General features: G+C 40.3%; 1 long non-coding RNA gene across 1 annotated transcript in view; it reads left to right on the top strand.

Annotated features, from left to right (window-relative positions):
• LOC120223833 overlaps positions 1–19,583 on the top strand; it is a 30,672-nt gene extending 11,089 nt beyond the window's left edge. Inside the window, exons 3-4 of the long non-coding RNA XR_005526379.1 lie at positions 11,349–11,438; positions 19,367–19,583. This is a non-coding gene — a long non-coding RNA (uncharacterized LOC120223833). The remainder of the gene's footprint in view (positions 1–11,348; positions 11,439–19,366) is intronic.
• The last annotated feature ends 2,364 nt before the right edge of the window (positions 19,584–21,947 follow it).

The following is a 21,947-nucleotide window of genomic DNA, read 5'->3' as shown; positions in this document are numbered from 1 at the left end:
GGGGGGGTTGGGCATGGAGGAGGACACTTGTGGGGATGAGCACTGAGTGTTATGTGGAAACTAATTTGACAAACTATTTATAAAATAAATAAATAAATAAAATAAAAAATAAAAGGACAGTCTAAAAAAAAAAAAGAAATCAGTGGGTCAGCATTAGCAGGCAGTGAGGACATGGGGACAGAAACCAAGTAGAGAGGGGTGGGTGAGAGGTAGAATCCAAAGTCATGTTTGAAAGAGTGTGCTCTCAGCTGCCTGACTCCTGTTTTGAATACTGGGATACTTTTACTGCTACAGCTTCCAGAGCCCACGTGCAGTTGGGGGTTTTAATTTCCCAGCAAAGACATTTCCTGCCACAGCTGAGACACCCAGGACCTACAGTTGGGACTTCTGCTTGGGCAAAGTTGTGTTTCAGTTTTTCAGATGAAAAGGTTTTTGTGTGTCTTTGCTGCTTTTCTGATTTTTAAGGTAATACTTGTACAATTTTTTTTTTATTTTAAAAGTATAAAACAAGTTTTTAAAAAGTCATTCGTATACCTACTATCCAGAAAAAATGTTTTATAGTACCAAGCTTTTCTATGTAGTTAATGCAATTAATGCAAATTAATATCTATATATTGATTCTTTTTTTTACTCGAATATTTTTTTAAAACAACGGTTGGATTATGTTAGACATATTTTTGGGGTTTTTTTCTCTTTAAAAATTACACCATGGCTTTACATGAAATACACAGCTACATCAACATTTTGGATTCCTGCAGAGAATCCCAACCTCTTATTGATAGATACTCAAGTTATTTTCACTTAAAACTGCTTTTAAATGATATGTGATAAACACTCTTGTATGTACACATTTGTGCATGTATTTTGTTTTTTCCTTAATATAAAATTTTTAAAGTTTATTTACTTATTTTGAGAGAGTGCGAGCAGAGAAGGGAGAGAGAGAGAGAGAGAGAGAGAGAGAATCCCAAGTAGGCCCACACTCCACACCAGCAGCACAAAGCCCAATAGAGGGCTCAAAGTCATGAACCATGAGATCATGACCCAAGCCAAAACCAAGGGCCAAAAACTTAATGTACACAGCCATCCAGGCGCCCCTCTTAATGTAAATTTTTTTAAGTAGAATTCCAGGGTCAAAAGATATGTGTTATGTGAAGCAAAATGAGTCAGTCAGAGAAAGACAAAAAATATATGATTTCACTCATATGTAAAATTTAAGAAACAAAACAGATGAACATGGGGAAGGGAAGCGAAAATAAGATAAAACAGAGAGGGAAGCAAATTATAAAAGACTCTTAAATACACAGAACAAACTGAGCATTGCTGGAGCAGTGTTGGGTGGGGGGAGGCGCTAAATGGAGGATGGGCTAAGTGGGTGACAGGCATTCAGGAGGGCACTTGTTGGGATGAGCACTGGGTGTTATATTTAAGTGATGAATCACTAAAGTCTACTCTTGAAACCAATACTACAGTATATGTTAACTGACCTGAATTTAAATTTTTTAAAAAAGAGAAAAAAAAGATATGTTTAACTATATTAATTGTTCAAGGACAACATGTAACATCAAACAGTTTAAACTTTGACTTCATCTTGCCTCCCTTGTAAGTACTACTCCCACGTCAGGTGGCCTCCCTCCCCATCCATACACCTATCTTGACCCCATTCCTACAAGACCTGAGCACACTGTTACCTAATTGCTTTAATCAATAAGATATTTAATCAAAAAGACACTTTTTATGGCTTTTAATGACTCATTTTCATGAATATGAAAATGATGTCTGGAGCCAAAGGAATGAAGCTATAATGAAGACAAGAAAGACAGAAGAACTATTATGGGCTGACCCTTGACTGATAAACCTCAAAACCCACCATGATTAGCTAGGATGAGGCTTTCTGAGTTATGATCAGATAACCTACCCACTTGCAATGTGAGATTTTCTTGATCTTTTTTGTCAGCACAGTTTCTTTACTGGAATGGTCACCCAAACTTCCATTCTGAAGATCTTTTGTCATTTTGCCCCAGCACACTTCCTATTGCCCATTATGGAAAAAGAAAATGGTCTCTGCAACCAAAGAAAATTTACATTTGGACCACATGCTCCTGTCTGTGTTGAACAGGGGACAGGTTCTAGACCTTTGTGTTAATCTCTGAAGTCTGTTTCAATGGCACTAGCAACTCAGGAGTATGACCCAGTAATTACTAAGTCCATTAAACTGAAAATCTACTACATTCTCAGCCACAAGCATCACCTACTAATCTTGCAAGGCACCTCTGTGGACAAGCCACAGAGGCCATGGAAAATTTACTGTGGGACTCTAGGATCTTATTTCATGTTCTCACATTTCTCTGAAGAAAAGAATGTTACTTATAAACATGGAGTTAAAACTCTTACAAATTTCACAAGGTTACAAAAGAAAAGGGGAATCCAATCTTGAAAACTCAGTCTAAAAATACCAGTGAATACACAGAATGTAATTTTTTAAACCTAACTCAAATGGGTGACTACTGGCTTTTTTTTCCTTTCCATTAGTGTGATGCTTCAAGTAATACCTTCCTTTTGTGAAGTCTGATTTTCTATTATCCTCTTACACATAGTAGGCACTCAATAAATGTTTACTACAATGAGATAAATTTAATACACTTAGGTCAATATCTTTCACACATTCTTTCTAGTAGTTTATAGTCAGAAAACAATGTTGACACCAGCCGTTTCAGAGATAATACCAAAGGGAGCTCTCCAAAGACACCTGAAGTAAATTATTAAGTTCTAATTTAAACCACAGCCAATATTACCAATTTGATTTAAATAACTTGTCCAGCTCTGAGAGAAGAACAATGATTTGGGGAACAGAAATAGATCAAGAAGATTGAGAGTAAATGGCAGGAGTAAAGGGTTACATATTTGCAATTCTGCCTTCCTGCAGTGAACAGTCAAAAGCTCTCCTGCCAGAAAATAATATCTTGAATTGAAAACCATTCAGATCATGGTGGATTTCTAACTCTATTAAATTCCCTCCTCCCAGGCAGCCCATTTACGAAAACAGTATAATCGCTGTTAATATTGTCATTTAATAAACACATTTCTGATGGGAAAAAGATAAAATAATCCATCTATATCCCAACATGTAAATAAAGATTTCCTCATAAAATGTTAGCTTTATTTGAGGTTGTTGCTTTTCTTTTCAAACTGATCTCTTAGGAATTAAAATATACCAACAAATGGAATTAGTTACACAAAGCAATAAAATATGTTCTTCCTAATATGCAAATATCTTCCTAGGTTCTCAGGATAACAGCACACTGGAACGACAGGGATACAGAAAACTGTCATTTAAAATGCCCAGAAGTGTTTTTTAAATCAGAAACCATATTCAAGCAGCAATTTTTCACTGTGATGTACTTTGCCACTCTATTCATTCAAAACTTCTTAGTAAGCACTTATATATCACCCTGATGTCTCGCTAGTTCCTTGGGTGACTTCCTTTGGAGAGTAAACAGATTTGAACAGACAAAAAAATAAATAAAATAACACATCCTCTGTTCACATTATACCAAAGTGCCTTACGAGAATCATTTCAGACACAAATTTTCTCATGAGTGGGGAACACTCTATTTAGTAAAATAGCTTAAATATGATCATAGAAATCTTTTCAAAGATAAGATAATGCTTTTCAAAACCAATTAAAAATTGTTTTTTAACAATGTACTACAGTGACCAATTCATCTCGTTTGCCCAGAACTGTGTTCCAATTTTAAAACTACAAGTCCTGCATCCTGGGAGCTCCCTTCAGACCCAAACAAGGACAATTGGTCACCCTACCATAAGCGATCTTTGAATGCAAATATCAGAATAGTCAAGCCATTCTTTTTCATTGAATTTAAAAGCCTCTGTATGTATGTATAAAGCATTGTGCTGAACAGGAGTTGGTCAGGGTTCAGGCAGGAGATGGGTATGGGCAGAGTTAGGGAACCCAATAAGATGTTGGGCAGGATCCCGGGCTAGCACAGCGGGGAGACACTAGCACCTGAAGGGGTAGGGGAGGGAATGATGATCAGAACCTGAAGAAGGCAACTGTTCAGTTGAGGGCTGTCCTCCTAAGGTCACCAAAACCCAGGGGGGAGGGAGCCTAGACCTTTCTCTCCTCCCACTCTCCAGATTTGCATGGATGTCTCCCCTTGGCTGAATCCAACTAGAAGGCAGAGGAAGAAAGCCTATTGATAAAGTTCTCATCTGTCAGCATCTCAAGCCATGGAGCAGAGCAAAGAGTGGGTCTGCAGGGGCCCAAACAGACTTAAGCCTGGTTTCTGCTTTTAGCAATTTAAAATATAGGAGAAATCATAAAGTACCTACCATCTCTCTGTACCATTTGCTAGCACCAAAAAACAAACAAACAAACAAACACCAGAGTGTTGAGATCTAACTAGTCCTTGGGGAAGTAAATAGAAATTTAATTTAGGGCTGCCTGGGTGGCTCAGTTGGTTAAGCATCTGACTTCAGCTCAGGTCATGATCTTGCTGTCCATGAGTTCAAGCTCCATGTCAAGCTCTGAGCTGTCAGTTGGAGCTGGAGCCTGCTTCAGATTCTGTGTCTCCCTCTCTCCTGCCCCTCCCCTGCTGTGCTCTCTCTCTGTCTCTCAAAAATGAATAAATGTTAAAAAAAATTTTTTTGATCTAGTTCAGTTCTTTATGCCTCTTGGAATGGTCTACCGGAGGCATAGTCTACCTTTAGTTACCTTAAAATGAATGAACCCTGAGAGTTAAAAAGATATTGGTAGAAATATTAAAGTATTTACCTCCACTACTTTCATGATTGAGCCAGAGTTTGAATCATACATCTATTCCCTCCTTTAATAACTCCAACAAAATAATTTTTTAAAAATTTTTAATGTTTATTTATTTTTGAAAGACAGAGAGAGCATGAGCAGGGGAGGGGCAGAGAGAGAAGGAGACACAGAGTCTGAAGCAGGCTCCAGGCTCTGAGCTGTCAGCACAGAGCTCGATGCAGGGCTCAAACCCACAAACTGTGAGATCATGACCTGAGCTGAAGTCGGCTGCTTAACCGACTGAGCCACCCAGGTGCTCCAACAAAATAATTTGAAGGTATCTCCTTGGTGGCATTGAGTTACATTGTTGGATTTACCCTGTGGTATCCTGCCATCATTTTTACCTGCTCTTACCAAAAGTGAGCATCTCTATGCTTTTCCAAAATTTGTCCATTCTCATCAAAGCTGAAAACAAATGGGCAGATTACCCAGTAATACAAGTAACTGTATTATACACCATTGGCCACATCAGATTTGCTAAGTGACAACTTAGATTTACAGAAGAAACATTACAGGAAATTGCTACCAATGTGATCCCCAAAATGCTTCCCTAGTATTATCCTCTCCACCACCATTCATTCAATGTTTAGAGGTGAAAACACCAATAAATGTATCATAAAGTTAGCTTTCAACTTTTGATAGCATTCAAACTGTTGCAGTTCCTCACACAATCACAGCATCATGGCAGCTAATGTCCCACAAAAAGACCACAAGTTTTCATGTAAAAAGTGCTTGTTATCTTTAAAGTGATTGTGAATAGGTTACTCTGGGTCTCTATTCCTTCCTTTGTTAAAAGAGGGAAATAATGGATAACTCATTGATTGTTATAATGATTAAGTAGTAATATAATTTCAAAAAATACCTGACAGGAAGTAGGCCCAAAATTTACGTCCATACTCATACTCCCTGCCTTACTCTAGTATATATTTACATATACATTTAGATACGTAGTTTCAGTAACTTTATATTTTAGTAACTAAAGAAAGTATGCCATAGAATCTCCAAATGTATCTGCTCATCTCTGCTCCTTGACACTGAGTAGCCATCGGCAAATATGTGGGATGAGTTCAGACTAGTATGACATTCCATTGAACAAAGGGTTTTCAGAGAAGTAGGAGTTTTCTTTGTTTTAACCCACTTGAGGTAATCCAAATCAGTAAGTAATGAAGTTTAGCCAAGCAACATGCATTCGAGAGTGGGGAGAAGAGTAGAAATCTTACCTTATTGAGAAGAAAATTTAAGGGGTCCACTCAGATACAAAAAGGACTTCATGTCCATATGTGAGGTAGATGGGCAATACACATCCTTTTAGACACTCAAGGCTCACCTGCTATGGGGGAGCATGAATCAACACAGAACAATGAGGAAAATGATCAAGCCATCTCTCTGACCAAATATCTTCTTTTTTTTTCAAAGTGTGGTAATATCTTTTTTTTCCCCCCGAAGCATGGTGTTTTCTTTTCTCCTGGTCTCTCTCCATTCCATCCAACCCCCAATCCCCACCAAAAGAAATTAAAATTTTGAAGTACCTCCATTGGATATCATGTTTAACATAAGCCCTGAGTGGTCACGGATTCTCTTTCTTAAATTTTCACTGACAAACTGCTTCCAGCTGCCCCCTTGGGTGGGACGCCACACAATAAAATGCAGTGTTTGTTGAGGATTTCAGCTGCCACCTGGGGGCTCAGTGTCCTCAATGAAGGCTATTTTAGCAAGGCTGGTGGTGAAATGGTGACAAATGGTATGTTGACTTTTTTTCTGGTGTTTGTGGTTTAGGACTAGTTGGTTTCAGTCTTGCTGGCTCTTGCTTCCGTGTTACCAACCTTTTCCACATGTAAAGTCTGCTACTGCCTCTCCTTCAGGGTTATGGCAGCAAGCTTTGTGCTGTTGACAGAAGCCATTTGTTGAGTGGAAGATTCATATTTTAGAATAGTGGCAAGGACTGATTTTACACTTAGTCCATGGTTCTGAATTTACATTTACTTTTTAAAGCATTTTCTCTTTCAACTAGCTAAAAAATGCTTCTTCATTAGGTTGTTATCACTCCACTCACATGAAATGGCCTTGACTGCTACTTCTTTTATCTCTAGTCACACCCGGTAAAATTAGGCTTGAGTCCACATGATTAGCCAGAGACTGGTCCACATCCGAGCCATGTTTGCTCTCTAAACATCTTGGTGGCTTCACTGGTAAGATGGACTTTGTCTCATGCTCATCCCCTAATATGTCACCTTTCTTATCTCTGAAGTCCCTTCCCTACCCTTGGTGGCAGCTCTCAAAGATGATCATCTTTGCATCTTTGCCTTGGCTTCCTCCTGTTGCGTTCCCTCTCCTTACACTGCCTCCCTCCTTCATCCCTCGTAGTTCTAGAACACTTCCAGTTATTTCTGCTTCAAGGTCCTGAGCTGACTGTTCACTAAACTAAAACATGGCTGAACCCAAAGGCCTGAGAAAGGACAGTTTCCACTCTACTCCTGATGAAGAGTCCTGAACCCTTGCTTCTAAAGGGAAAGGAAGTACATTTCATTGAAGGCTTATCAGGAATCCCAGGAAGCCCTCAGACAGAAGGCGTTGGCTGCTGTAATAGCTTTCTGCTTCCAACTGTAAAGAGGTCCAAGAGCAATTGACCTTCAAAGAGATGATATGGGTTCAAGACCCTTTCCATGCGCTTCCTATCTTATTCACTCTAATACAACAAGGTCAGGTGGCCATTTGAAGTAGAAAAAATGATTTTTCTCCAATCTAAAGCACTCTTGGGGTACAAATTAGAGGCAACCTAAAATATTTGTATAGTTCCACATTATTCCACTAATTTAGTACAAACCCACTTGTACACAGGTTTGGACCTGGTCTCACTTCTTTTTCTAAAGCCCAGTCCCCACTGTGCACCCTCCCCAGAGCTCTTCCTTCCTCCTAGGTCCCAATCTCCTTTTAAGTATCAAGCCAATTGAAAATCAACTTCATTTGAAATCTACTGTGTGCCTACTCAGTCTAGTATGGTAGTCAGCCATATAGAGTCATAAATTACAACACAGAGTGAACAGAACAGTCGAAGTGGAACAAAATCCCTCTTCTCCAAACACATGAACCCCACCTCTATAGCATCCCTGTTTCTGCCCCTGGAATCTCCCCAAACCACTCTCCCTCCTGCTGGCTCACAGCCTAGATCAAACATCTAAATGAGGCCCTGCAGCTCTTCCTGCTCAGTCCTCCTTCAAGTTTTCTGTGAATGTACTTTCTCTGAAACCTCATTTTGCGTGGGTGCACTCATGTGTGTTCATAGTCATACTCTCATATACTCACACTCACCCTGCAGAATCAAAAAGTCATGCTGAGAATACAGAACTCATATCCATATTTTCAGATTATTCTCAGACCTTTTGTATATCCATAGCTCAGCAGACAGGGTTACTCAGTCTGTTCACTGTTTTGATGGACGGAATATCTGCCACACTAAGACATAGACCTAATGAGTCTTGTTACATCAACATGCAGAAGACTTGGTCCTTCAGGAATTATGAATCCATCATTGAAAAAGGTGAGTGACCCAATCACCTTTAGACTATTAGGATCAAAAGGTAGAGATTCCAATACAGGTAACCTGAAACATCCAGAAATCCAAAAGCTTTTCTGGCCTGAAAGCATCAGCCAATTTTCTTCCAGAAAATGTAATATCCTGGTGATGTTTGGATTGAGATGTTATTAGAATAAGTGTCTACAACCACAGGAAGTCTGCGAAATATACAAGGTGAGGTCTTGTCAGCACAGTGAAACTAGCGTGAGATTAAAAGCATCTGCTGAAGTTAAACTATAGAATTGATAATGGAGACTTAATTCTGTATTTTTCCAAAACTATGTCCAGATAATATTACTTACATGCTCCCAAGTGAGGGAAAGAAATTCTTTGGGAGACAAAGCTGAATGGCTTCGGTACTGGCACCAAATGTCTTCTTGCTCAGCAACTCAGTTTTAAAGTCTTATTCACTAGCTAGGCTGGATTGGAGTACAGGGGTGAGAAGTAAAGTCTGTGAAACATTGATTGTATTCCCTATAAGTATTGTCTTCCAATAGGCAGTCAAAGAAGCCAATGCACATCCACAGTGTGTCTGTCCTCAGATAGAAGGGCTAAAAAAAAATTACAAACTATAATATATACAATGTATGAAATGTGTAAAAACACATAATATACAAAATATAAATATAAAATATATAATATAGAGGATACAAAGTATAGTGCCGGTGTGTGTGTGTGTGTGTGTGTGTGTGTGTACAGACTGTACTATATCAATCACAGACTCCCTGACCTTAAGGAGCTTACCATCTAGGCAGATGTGCAAATCCAATCCCTTGTCAAAGACAAATTGCCTAGAGAGAGAGAGAGGGAGAGAGGAAAGAATGTCACCTGAGCCAGAGGACTCTGGGAAGGAAGGCTCCACAGAGGCATTTGGATCCGATGTTGAAGAATGGAAAAAAAAATTCAATGAAGACAGAACACGAGGAGTGTTGTCTAGTCACAGGGCACGGTTATGAGCAAAGACTGCGAAACGCATGCTCTACGGAGCACAAGAAAAGTCGGCTCTGTGATACGGCCCTGTTTGCATGAGATGTCATTGGAGATGTCACTGGAGCTGAGCCCAGAATGAAATCCGACGCCAGGCCATGCAGGACGTTTAATGCCGCGCTCAGAAGTTTAGTTGTTAACCCGAAACAACGTTTTTCAGGAGGAGCGTGATAGGATTCAATCTGTCCTCTAGGAAGAAATGTGGTGACCACGTTTTGGAAGGGTGGGAATGGAGAGGAGCCCAAAACGGGGAGACCCCTTAAGGAAATGGGAATTTAAGCACACACGTCCTTCTAGCACCCTCCGTGCAGGCCCGCCCTTCTCCCACAGAAGCCGCCAGGGGAACATTCTCGAGCCCCCACCCAGGCTGACTGCGTTCCTCTAGGCAGGCCTCCCGTCTCTGTCCCTCTTCACTTGTACTAGGAGTACATTTCCCAAAAATGTTACATGTGTTTACTCGGAATGCTGCGATTACCCCAGGTGGGTATTTTCTTCATTGTGTGTTTTCCAAGTTTGGGCCTTAACCAAGCTTTTTACTTCCATCATTCTTTTTTTTTTTTTTTTTGAGAGAGAGAGAGAGAAAGAAAAAACATGAGTGGGGGGTGGGGAGCAGAGAGAGAGGGAGACACAGAATCCAAAGCAGGCCCCAGGCTCTGAGCTGTCAGCACAGAACCCTACAGGAAGCTCGAACTCATGAACTGCAAGATCATGACCTGAGCTGAATCCAACACTTCACTGACTGAGCCCCCCAGGGACCTCTAGATGCTTAGTTAACATTGCATATGCGATTCCAGCTATCCTGTGAATCCAGCATTTGCTCCTATGTTTGGAACATTGCACTTCTGGTAATACAATCTGTGATGTGCTCATCTCTTTCAAAGCCACTTAACACTTTTGGCTGATAGAAATCTTGTAGTTTTTCACATGAAATGCCACTAAATCATGAATCTCCCATCCCCTCTTCATTTTTATGAGTAGTTAAGATAGAAGCCCTACCTACAATAGTAAAGGCTGCTAATGTATCAGATTACTTAAATAACCAGCATGCCTTTTAAAGGGGGCTGTCATGGTCTAATTCAAGTGATAACAATCCAGGGTCTGTGTCTGGCCTCAGTCTAATGCATATCCTTTGTGAGCAGAAAGGGGTTTTTTGACCCTGGGCCCCGCTACCTCCCATCCTTGCATTCTTAATCCACAAACTATTTCTTGGAGTATCACCCCCTGCAAAAATTAATATATGTAAAAAATTCAAGATAGTTGTAATGTGTGGAGGGGAAGGAGAGAGGTGGCAATATTTATTTTGAGTGTCAAATACAAGGGGATCATTTTATTTTATACCCTTTTGTATGTATGGATAAAAATGTGTAATATATAATAATTTTAAAGGTTTATGTGGGGTTGGTTTAAAGCAGGAAGAAAATTCTCCATAATCCTTCTGTTTCACATTTAAAAAAAGGTAATAGAGAGAAAAGTGAGGAGAGAGGAGGCACTAAATAAGCACAATGAAAGGAAGAGAAAAAGATTTAGGATGGAGAAAGTAAATGAAAGTAAGGAAAAGATATAAGCTGGGAAGACAGGCAGAAATGGTGGGTTTGGATGGAGGATTTGTTTGGCTGATGGGCACAGAGTGAGGCAGGAGACCAGACAGATGAATATGGCGACCACCTATAACATTGAGAAGAGATGGAGTTGGAAGCATGGGAAGGTGCCTCAGATCCTCCAAAGGTCTTAAAAGATCCACCCCTCCATTTGGCCGTCAGCCTCAGCCATCTAAGGTAGTCAACACCCCCCTCCCCCACCGCCACCTTATTGTCCAGACCTTGGCCCGTAGGCAGGAGGCACGGACACCAAGGTCCTGCCAGTGTGTTCCACCAGACACTCCCTCATGGCTCTGGCTCAAATTCTTGTTACACATTAGGTATCTCCTATGTGACTCAGCCCACTGTCCTTCTTCCCCTCCCCCAGGGCCTGAGCAGCAGCCTACTAAACTATAATCAACGAGAGACTTACAAGCCTCAGGAGCAATGGCGACATCTTTCCAGTGAAACCTGCGAGGTAGGTGTGCAGACTATCCAGGACTTTGTTGGTCACAATGGGACTCCTAACTTCAGGGTAAAAGTCATGCTGCTTCTTTCCTCCCCCACACACCCCCTACGTGGAAAAATTCCACTTGAGTTAAAGAGTTATGTGTTTTCAAAAAGTGAAACCATAAAAATATATGTAACTCAGATAAGTAAAGTAAAAAAAAAAGTGAGTTGTGTAAAAAAAATAAAATAAAAAAGAACAAATGGTTAAGCAAGCACATGAGACCAGTACAATAGACAGTCTGAACTGTGTGGGTTATGCCATGAAATAGCTTTTTTTTTTTTTTGTCTTCTACCTCTGCCTTCAAATCTTCCTTTCTATTCTCTTCTTGACTCCTTGGGCTGAACTCTTTAGTCACTCAGCTTTAAGAGCAGTCTCATTCTGGTCACTAAGATTCTATTGCATATATTAAAGTCCAGGCCAAGTCAAAGATTAATTTTATATCCATTCACATCCAAAGACTTTTCCCCTCCATCCATCCAAGGCTGGACTTGTGGCCTAAATGTCCACCTTGGAAGGAGGAATAAAGTTCTTCTTTTGCATTGTTCTTCCTTTCTCTTCCTCTCTCTGCTGCTTCTAACCCCTCTGGGAGTGGGTGGAAGTGGGGGGGATTGAGGAGAAGAATAGAGCAAAAGCACTTACCTATCTTGCTGGTTGTGCTCTTGTGGCTGGAGGCGCCTGCCTGTGGGTGGTACTATTGTCTACCCAGGAGATGCTCTCAGGGTCATCTCCACTCACAGCCTCACCCCCAGGCTCCCATCCCAGCAATGCTCGTCACAGTCTGAGACTGGGGGAGAGGAGCCACCTTGAATGGGGTACCAGCAAGATAGCACAATTCAGTTTTTACTACTGATAACTTGGAAGCTTCTCATTTGGTGACCAGTGGGAGAAGCACCCCAAACCACAAACCCTCTCCTCAGATCTTTCTCATGCATGAATTCTTTTGGTAGTCTTATGTCGAAAGACTTATGGACCCCTTCTTAGAATAATGTTTATAAAATAAAATATGCAATGTTACAAAGGAAACTATTTTAAAATACAGCTGTCAAAACATTTTTTTAAATTTGTACTCTGATATGTATGCTGCTTTATCTAACAATCCTCGCCGTGATTTCTAAGTGGTGCTGAGTGTAACTGATATTTTGAGGTATCTGCAACAACTGCGTGCAACATGAAAACGCCTGTGGCTTCTACTGGTGTTGCTGATACTATTGTGGTTTGCTGCCTACATTCATAATGGAAGGAAATGCTAAATGTCAGCCAGAAGATAGTAAAAATAAGGACAGACTATTCTTCCCACTTATGATCATGAACCCCCGAATTCTATCCACAAATCCCTGAGGGCTCCAGATCAAGAAATCCTACTCCAGAGGACCCTCCTCCCACAGCCATCCTGTCTCTGCGTATATAGGTCAGCAAGGGTTAGGGAGGTGGCTGCAGGGCCGGTTTGGTGGCCTCTTGGTGAGGTTTGCAGCTCCCTTAAGACTGGAGAAAATTAAATCCAATAGTCATCAGCTTGGAGACACACAACTCTGAATCAATGTGAAAAAGTCCACTAGATGACTTGTTGCTGCAAATGTAGTTTGTGCTCTACATTTATGAAAATATTCTGAAATTGGTACCCAAGAAGCTGTTAAGAGTAAATACCTTGGGGAAGTGGAGGTGGAGGTTGGGGTAAATGGAAGGGAATTACTCTTCATGTTAAGCTGTTCAGTACTGTCTGAAAAAAGTATAAAATATTTTGTTTATATGATGAAAAGCGATTTTAAAGAAAACATTAAAATTTTTCTAAAGGAAACTGTATGTTATTTTAAGCTGATCTAAGGCTCCTAAGGACTTTATAAGCATAAAGGTAATAGAAAAAATGATGGGAAAGACTGATAGATTTGATTACACAAAGATAAGTCAAAACATACTGCTATCACAAGCTAAAAGAAATATTTGCAACAAAAATTACAGAAGAGAAGCTAGTCTTCTTATATTATGAAACAGTCTTATAAATCAATAAGGAAATCAGTAACATGATACAAACAGCTGTTCTAGACTTCTTTCTGTCCTGATTCTACCACATCCATCTACAGAGAACAACTGACCAGAAAAGAAAGAGATTCCTAAATATATAGATGAAATCCCAAGATTCACTGGTAGCTGAGGTCACTTATACTTTTCTTTTCATGCCCGGTTTGGTCCATTCTACTGGGATTTCAAGCTAGGCAAGGCTTGGAGGACCCAGGACCAAAGTGGACCTGAGCCTCTACACTAGAAGGAAAATAAGTGAATCTCATAATCTCTCATCTAAGATATATTTAGAGATAGGTGGTACCCTTACAATAAAGATGCAAGAAAACTTCTTGAAAAATAAAATGCCATGTTTATTTGCACCTGGCCTTCTGGTACAGCATCCTGCCATGTATGCAACAGAATGGTCTTTGGAGACCAAATACACTTGGATTCAAGTCCTGGCTCTGCTGCCTTTTACTGTCTATAAAACTTGGACAAGTCACGTATCAAATCTTGGTTTTCCCATCTGTAAAGTGGGAATAATGCCTCCTTATACGGTTGTTGTAAGGTTAAGAGATAGTATATGAGATCCTTACCTCATACCATACACACACACACACACAAAAAAACTTCAAAGAGATAAATATTTAACTAAAACATGAAAATTTTATGAAATAGAGGATAATTTCTTCATGACCTTGGAATAGGAAAGAATTTCTTAAGCAAGGTCCAAACAAAAAATGATGAAAGAAAATATATATGAATTAGACTACATAGGTTTAAAACTTCAGTGCACTAAGAGATACCTTTTAAAAAATGAAGACAAACAAAACCTAGAAGAAGGTATTTGTAACATTTAAAATAAGCGAAGCATTAGTATGGAACATACTAAAATTCTTTTAAACAAACATTTTAATGAAAACCCAATAGAAAAATGAGCAAAAGACATGAACAGTAACCCACCGAAGAAACCGCTATAGCCAACAAATGCAGGAAAAGATGTGTGATTTCACCAAAACCATGGTAATGCAAATAAATCCAGAGTGAGACATTCCACTCCCACAAAATTAAGGAAAAAAATTAAATTGTGATAAAAGCAGGCACTGGAGAGGATTATGGGGAGTCAGGGATTTTCATGCACTGCTAGTGGGAATGTAAATTGATTCGATCATGTCAGAGAACAATTTGGCATTATCTAGTAAAGTTAAAAATAATCACAGCTGGGGCGCCTGGGTGGCTCAGTCGGTTGAGCATCCGGCTTTGGCTCAGGTCATGAACTCACAGTTCGTGGATTCGAGCCCCACATTGTGTTCTGTGCTGACAGCTCAGAGCCTGAAGCCTGTTTCAGATTCTGTGTCTCCCTCTCTCTGTCACCCTCCCCTGCTCACGCTGTCTCTCTCTCTCAAAAATAATAAAACATTTAAAAAATTTTTTAAAAATCACAGCCTCTGGGGAGCCTGGGTGGCTTAGTCGGTTAAGCGTCCGACTTTCGCTTAGGTCATGATCTCGCGGTTCGTGGGTTCGAGCCCCGCGTCGGGCTCTGTGCTGACTGCCAGCTCAGAGCCTGGAGCCTGTTTCAGTCTGTGACTCCCTCTCTCTCTGACCCTCCCCTGCTCACGCTGTCTCTCTCTCTCCTAGAAATAAATAAAACATTAAAAAAAAATTAAAAAAAATAAAATAAAATAAAAAATAAAAATCACAGCCTCTGACCCAACAATTCTACTTCTGAAGAAACCTCAGCACGTGTTGGACATGTGCACAGAGAGACATAGAAAGATGTTTACTGTAGTCTTGTTTTAGAATAGAAATTTACTGGAAGCAATTCAAATGTGCATCTGTAGAAGGGTGGGTAAATAAATTGCACCACATTTATACAATGGAATACTATATACAAGTGAAAATAAATGGACCAGATTTACGTGTAGCAACATGGAGGAATCACAAAAAAATATAACTTTGAGCACAAAAATGCTGCATACACTATGATATGCATGACATGCATTTATGTAAAATTCTTACATACCCAAAGCAACACCAAATATTGCTTAGAGATTGCATATCTCCATAGTAAAAGTATAAAAATATGACCTGGGTACAAACCAAATTTCTGAGGGAAAGGAAACTGGGCAGGAAATGCAGAAAAACTGTTACTGTACCTTCCTGTACTTTTTTAAAAATTGAGGTATTATTGGCATATAACTTTACAGCAGTTTCAGGTGTGCAACCTAATATTTGATATTTGTGTATATTGCAAAATGATCACAACAATTAAGTCTGGTTAATGTCCGTCATCACATATAATTACAAAAATGTTTTTCTTGTGACGAGAACTTCTCAGATCCACTCTCTTAGTAACATTCAAATATGCAAGACAGTGTTATTAACTATAGTCACCATGCTGCATATTACATCTTCATGACTTATATAACTGAAAGGTTGTATCTTTTGACCCCCTTCACTCACTTTGCCCATGGCCCGCCCCCCAACCTCTGGCAACCACAACCTATATTCTGTATCTATGTGCTCAGGGTTTTGTTTTGTTTTGCTGTACTGTCCTATGCTTTAAAAAAAAAAAAAAAAAAGCTTCTCCCAAAATAAGTAGTAAATGTGAAGTACTGAGGAGAGTGTGTGACCTTTATGAGGTGCTTGTTAAATTAAAGCTATTTTTGAGATTTTCTATCAAGTATAGATAAGTAAAATATGCTTCAGCCCTGTGTCCCAATTCCAGGAAACTGGTGGCTCTTCTCCACCAGCGAATAGCAGGCTCTGTATATTGTAAAACAACATGAAATTAGCATTGAGCCTCACGTTAATCCAATGGCTCTCCACTGGGGGAATTTTGACTCCCAGGGGACACCTGGCAATGTCTGCAGATATTTTGGTTGTCGCAACTGGAATGGGGGATGTTGCAACTCGAATGTAGAGGGCTGAGACCAGGGTTGCTGCTGAACATCATACAGTGCATAGGAGAGCCTCTTACAGCAAAGAATTATCTGCTACAAAATGTTAATCATGCCAAGGTTGAGAAACCCTAGGTAAGCCCATAGAAAGTAGAATAAATATTCATTGACATGTGTTTTAATATATTAAATTTGACTACTTTTCTGATTTTTTTTCTAAATTATCAGACCTGTGAAACCATACCTTCTTTCTAATACTGAATACTAGGGCTAGATCAGAGAGCATGGGTGACAGAGATACTCCCATCCAGACCATAACCTCTAGGTTTTTTCTCTGTCCTCACAGTAGTCAAGATGCCATTTGCCACAGGAAGTGTACTCTCTATAATCATTTTAATTGGGCAAAACATTATGGAATTTTTTTCCCAACTCTGAAACTGTATCAGTCTTGCATCCTAATTAAGTCCAACCCTGGCGGGTTCCAAGCTAAAACAACAGAGGCGTTTCTTTTCAACTTCTCAAGAAATAGTTCAGCTGATTAGTGGACCAGACCTCAAATCCATAACACTAAACCACCTACTTTATATTCTTAAAATTCAGTTGGCCAAATCACACAGAGAGAGTATATCAATCATGAGTTGATTCATAGCTTCATAGCTCAAAACTCCAAAATACAGTGGCTTAAATAAGATGAAACTTTATTCTTTTCTCATTTAAAAGATCTAAGGGTAATGCAATTCAGAGCTAATCTGCTAGCTCCATGACATCATCGTGTTCCTTTGAGTTCTTTGTGGCCCTCATTCTCATAGTCCAAAGTGGCCACATAAGTTCCAACTACAATATCCACACTGGAATCAACGGGATGGAGGAGAAGGGAGATGAGCATGGTGTTCCCTTTTAAGGAGACTTCCATGGGTTCCTTGCAACTCAACTACTTTTTGTCTCATTGGTCAGAACTTAAATATTTGGCTATCACTTAATGGTAAGGGAGGCAGTGACATAAAGATTTCTAGCTGGGAAACAATGTGCCTAGTTAAAAATCAGGATTCTTGTATTAAAGGAGAAGAGAAGAATGGATTTTGGAAGGCACCTAGTAGTTTGGCTTCCTAAATAATCATGTATACTCTTCTACATAGACACATGTGTCTCCTTCTGCAAAAGAGATGACCTCAAAGTTTCATCCAGGTATTGCATTTCACTCAAAATCCAGAATCTCTGGGTGATGTCATCTCCATCACAACCAGATGTGGCTCCTCATGGTCTGGTAATTCACAAACCAAAAAATAAGTTATCTGCATTTACATGCAATATAATTGCTGAAGTAGGAGCAGAATAACCACAATAAAACTGCCACCAAAAAGGTAGGAAAAGGAAATATTGCAGGTATGGATCTATAGCAGTTATTGAATCCTGCTGGATAGGAATGGCAAAGACTCCCTTTCTGGCAGTGGAGTACATGCCTTGATTGGGCCCTCTGGTAGCTGCTGCCTTGGCTGAACTCCCTTGTCCATTGTTCACCATGACCTCTGGCTTTGCCCTCTGGGAGATTCTTTCTTGTCATTTTCCTCCATGGCTATTTTTGAGCCATGGACATTAGAAGATATGATGGTCTTTGGAGCTGCAGCGTTTCCAGAGCCATTCTCTCTTGTGCAGGTGCAGGGACCCAGGGATTCTTTTAAGAATTGAATAATTAGAAGTTTTTGCAAGCCAAGCGAGAGATTCCTGTCCAAATGTAGAAAGCTTCCAACCTATTTGCTTCCAGTCAGTTCCAAGTGTGAGTTACCACAGCCTAAAACTGTGTCTGGAAACTCTATGCCTGAAAACTCTGATCTTTTATTTATAGCTCTTTATGCTCTGCCAGTCTCTTCCTTCTCAAATTGAAGTTGACTATTCTTGAGACCTTTTGAAGCAAAGAAAGAAAAAGTTGGATGGGATGGCAATACCTTTCATCTTTCTTTATGACTGGACATGTTTCCATTGTCTGGCATTGAATACTGAGGGAAGATGCTTGAAAGGGGCTTGCGGCCATGTTCTTATTTCCTGCCAAAGCTGGATGAGTGTTCAGTCGCTTCTTACTACTGCTTCAGTCTAGGCAAAAAAAGTAATTGGATTTTTCACCCCAGCAAGACTCCCAGTTATAGGGCTCATAATCAATTTAGATCACAGGCAGAGACAATCCCATAGTGAAACTGTATTCCCTTCCATTTCTGCTGGCAGACAAGTTAGCTCCAGCCCATGTTCATATCTTGATTGTAGTAGTTGGCTAAAAGCCACAAGGAGCAACCAATACAAACAAAAGTTTTACCTTCCCTACCTTTTCCCCTACCTACACATTCAGTTTGCATGCTTTCTTTACATGATTCAGCAGGTGACAGTTGGATCAAACGTTTTGCTATAGGAAAACAAGAGTCACTAACTTTCCAACCAACAATATTTAGTTCATCACTGTTCTTCTCTACTAAGCCAGTGACACTATTGGATTTTATTGCTTCTATCACCCAACTCCCAGGGGCCAAATCTCATATTAAGGATGATCTTCAGGGACGCCTGGGTGGCTTAGTCGGTTAAGTGTCCGACTTTCGCTTAGGTCATGATCTCACGGTTCGTGGGTTCGAGCCCCGCATCGGACTCTGTGCTGACAGCCAGCTCAGAGCCTGGAGCCTGTTTCAGAGTCTGTGTCTCCCTCTCTCTCTGACCCCCCCCCCCCCCCGCTTACGCTGTCTCTCTCTCTCTCCCTCCTAGAAATAAATAAAAATATTTTTTTTAAAAAAAAGGATGATCTTTAGTGGTACAAATATTAAGGTGCAAAATCAAAAGTGATTAAAACCTAGAACAAGATGTTACGCCCAAAGATGTGACTAGTCATATGTAGAATGTGATAAGAAATATGTATTTGTTTATTAACCATAACAGGTCCTAGTAATAACATAAACCTGTGAGTTTATAAATTAGATAAAACTCCTTTTCTTATATATAATTTGTAATGCTTTTCTCAAGTTGGAACAGGATTTCAGATGGTGTTTCTCATAAGGAGAACTCCCAAGATCTCATGATTATGTAGACTAATTCCTGACTCAAGACAGCAGAGATAGGCCATGGGACCAGGCATCACTAATGCACAAGACAAAGGTCAGATGGAAATTGGAAAGGAGATATAAGAGAAAAGGAGAGAAGTGACTGAGGCCTTTCAGTTCTAATCTGACTATAAATTGCTAAATTGTAAGAGAAAAAGAGAAAGAGAGATACATGTTGAAATAAACCAAAGAGTCTTTGAAAGACCTGCTGCCACTAGTTTTATAATAATCAACATTTTTTGACACTGTGTAGTAAATGGCAATGTGTTAAGTTCTTTGTACACCTTGGGTAATCCTCAAAAATGTATGATACTCTTGTGATCTCCACCTTACAGATAAGGAAACTGAGGCATAGCTTAAATAATCTACCTCACATCATAGCAAATGGCAGAGCCAAGACTTGAACTCAGGTCTCTCAGAGACCAAAGGTAATCTCTTGACCACTATGGTATATTGCTTATGGTGGAGATTGAGGTTTTCATTTTTTTCTCAAAGGAATGATTTATAATCATGTTAACTTTTCAGTACTAGACAGTCATTCATCAGCTCTATAACCAATCTGGATTCATCAGGAGGAAAGTCACTCCAGCTCCAGATTATTAATTGATATTTCAAAACCATGTATTATGATCTTTTTTAAAAAAAATTTAATGTTTATTTTATTTTTGAGAGAGAAAGAGAGCACAGGCAAGGGAGGGGCAGAGAGAGAAGAGTACACAGGATCTAAAGTGGGCTCTATGCTGACAGCAGACTGAAAACCACGAGGTCGAGGTGCCTGGGTGGCTCAGTCGGTTAAGCGTCTGACTTCAGCTCAGGTCATGATCTCATGGTTCGTGGGTTCGAGTCCCGCGTCGGGCTCTGTGCTGACAGCTAGCTCAGAGCCTGGATCCTGCTTCAGATTCTGTATCTCCCTCTCTCTGTGACCCTCCCCTTCTCACGTTGTCTCTCTCCCTCTCTCTCAGAAATAAATAAAACATTAAAAAAGAAAAGAAAAGAAAGAAAACTACGAGATCATGACCTGAGCCAAAGTTGGGTGCTTAACCGATTGAGCCACCCAAGGGCCCCATATATTATGGGCTTAATGAGTAGAAGTGGGGGAGGCAAAAAAATTAAGAAAATGAGTAGAGCAAGTATGATATGAATACCTCTCATCCGACTCTCAGAAATCCCCTTTGTTTTAAAAAATACTTTTTTTTAAGTTTATTTATTTATTTTGAGAGAGAGAGAGTGAACACAAGTGGGGTAGGGGCAGAGAGAGAGAGAGAGAGAGGGAGAGAGAGAATTTCAAGCAGGCTCCACACTGACAGCTCAGACTTGAATGCAGGCTCAAACTAATGAACTGTGAGATGATGACCTGAGCCAAAATCAAGAGTCAGATGCTTAACCAACCGAGCTACCTAGGCACCCCAGAACCCCTTTTCTTCCTTTGCCCCTTTCTCATCAGATGTTGAGTGTACACTGTTTGCCAACTATTTCATTTAGGACCAGAAAGGTCACCAGGCTCAAAGTCCCACTCTACTCACAGAACAGGGTGTTACGTACTGGGAGGAATGAGGTCAAGTGCTGAGTAAGCACATAAGAGGCATGTCATGCCCAATCTTTGGGATAATAGAGGAGAGAAAAGCATTCCTTTAGGAGAAGATGCCCAAGCAGAGACCTAGAAGGATAAATAGACATTAGCAAAGCACTAGCAGGCAGGAATGTACCCCAGCCAAGGAGACAACATGTGCAAAAGCCCCAAAGCAAAAGAAAGCTACATTCAGGGCACTGTTAGGTATAACTGCAATTTACAGGCCATGAGTAGGGGTGTGGGAAGAGGCAGCCTGAGGCTAGGTTCAAATCCTGAAGGTTCTGGTGCATCACACTAACCTGTTTGGATTTCATCCTATGGATAATGGAATGTTGAACGCAAGAGGGACACATCTGATTTGTGCTTTAGAGAGTTCACTCTAGCTTCAGGGTAGAGGATGGTCTGAAACATGATGTTAAATGGAGAAGTTAGTGAATAATCTATGAAGTTGATGTAGCGTTGAGATGGTGAAGGCTGGGACTCGGGATAACAATATGAACCGGCAGTAGCAGCCAGACTGAAGCACCACTGTGGATGCCTGCTCACAATTGAGTGACGAGGAGTCCAGCTTAATGCCTGGTTTGGCTTGAAAAATTGGGTGGGTGAGTGGGACTAGATGCAGGAAGAAGAGGAGCAGGTCTGGGGACAGGTTGATATCAAATAGAAGTCCTAGGAATCTTGAGATCACCAGAGAGACCTGGCCTGGAAAAGGTGTATGGTTGTGCACATGCTAGTAATTAGAGCTAGGGAAATAATGAGCTTACCCAGAGAGTAAGGTTGACCTCCTTCCATACACAGATGTCTTAGGCCCTCCTAAGTCACACTGCAGTCACACTGGCTAGGACTTCCCACTGAAGTGTCCCCTGCCATTCTACTCTTTGGGGTCTTAACCCACTCTCAGTTAGTTGCCCTGATCCCTATCCAATATTAGATT

Source organism: Hyaena hyaena, unplaced genomic scaffold (genome assembly GCF_003009895.1).
Source record: "Hyaena hyaena isolate Hyena2069 unplaced genomic scaffold, ASM300989v1 scaffold_1047, whole genome shotgun sequence".
Taxonomy (NCBI): domain Eukaryota; kingdom Metazoa; phylum Chordata; class Mammalia; order Carnivora; family Hyaenidae; genus Hyaena; species Hyaena hyaena.
This window is presented reverse-complemented; position numbering and strand designations above follow the sequence as displayed.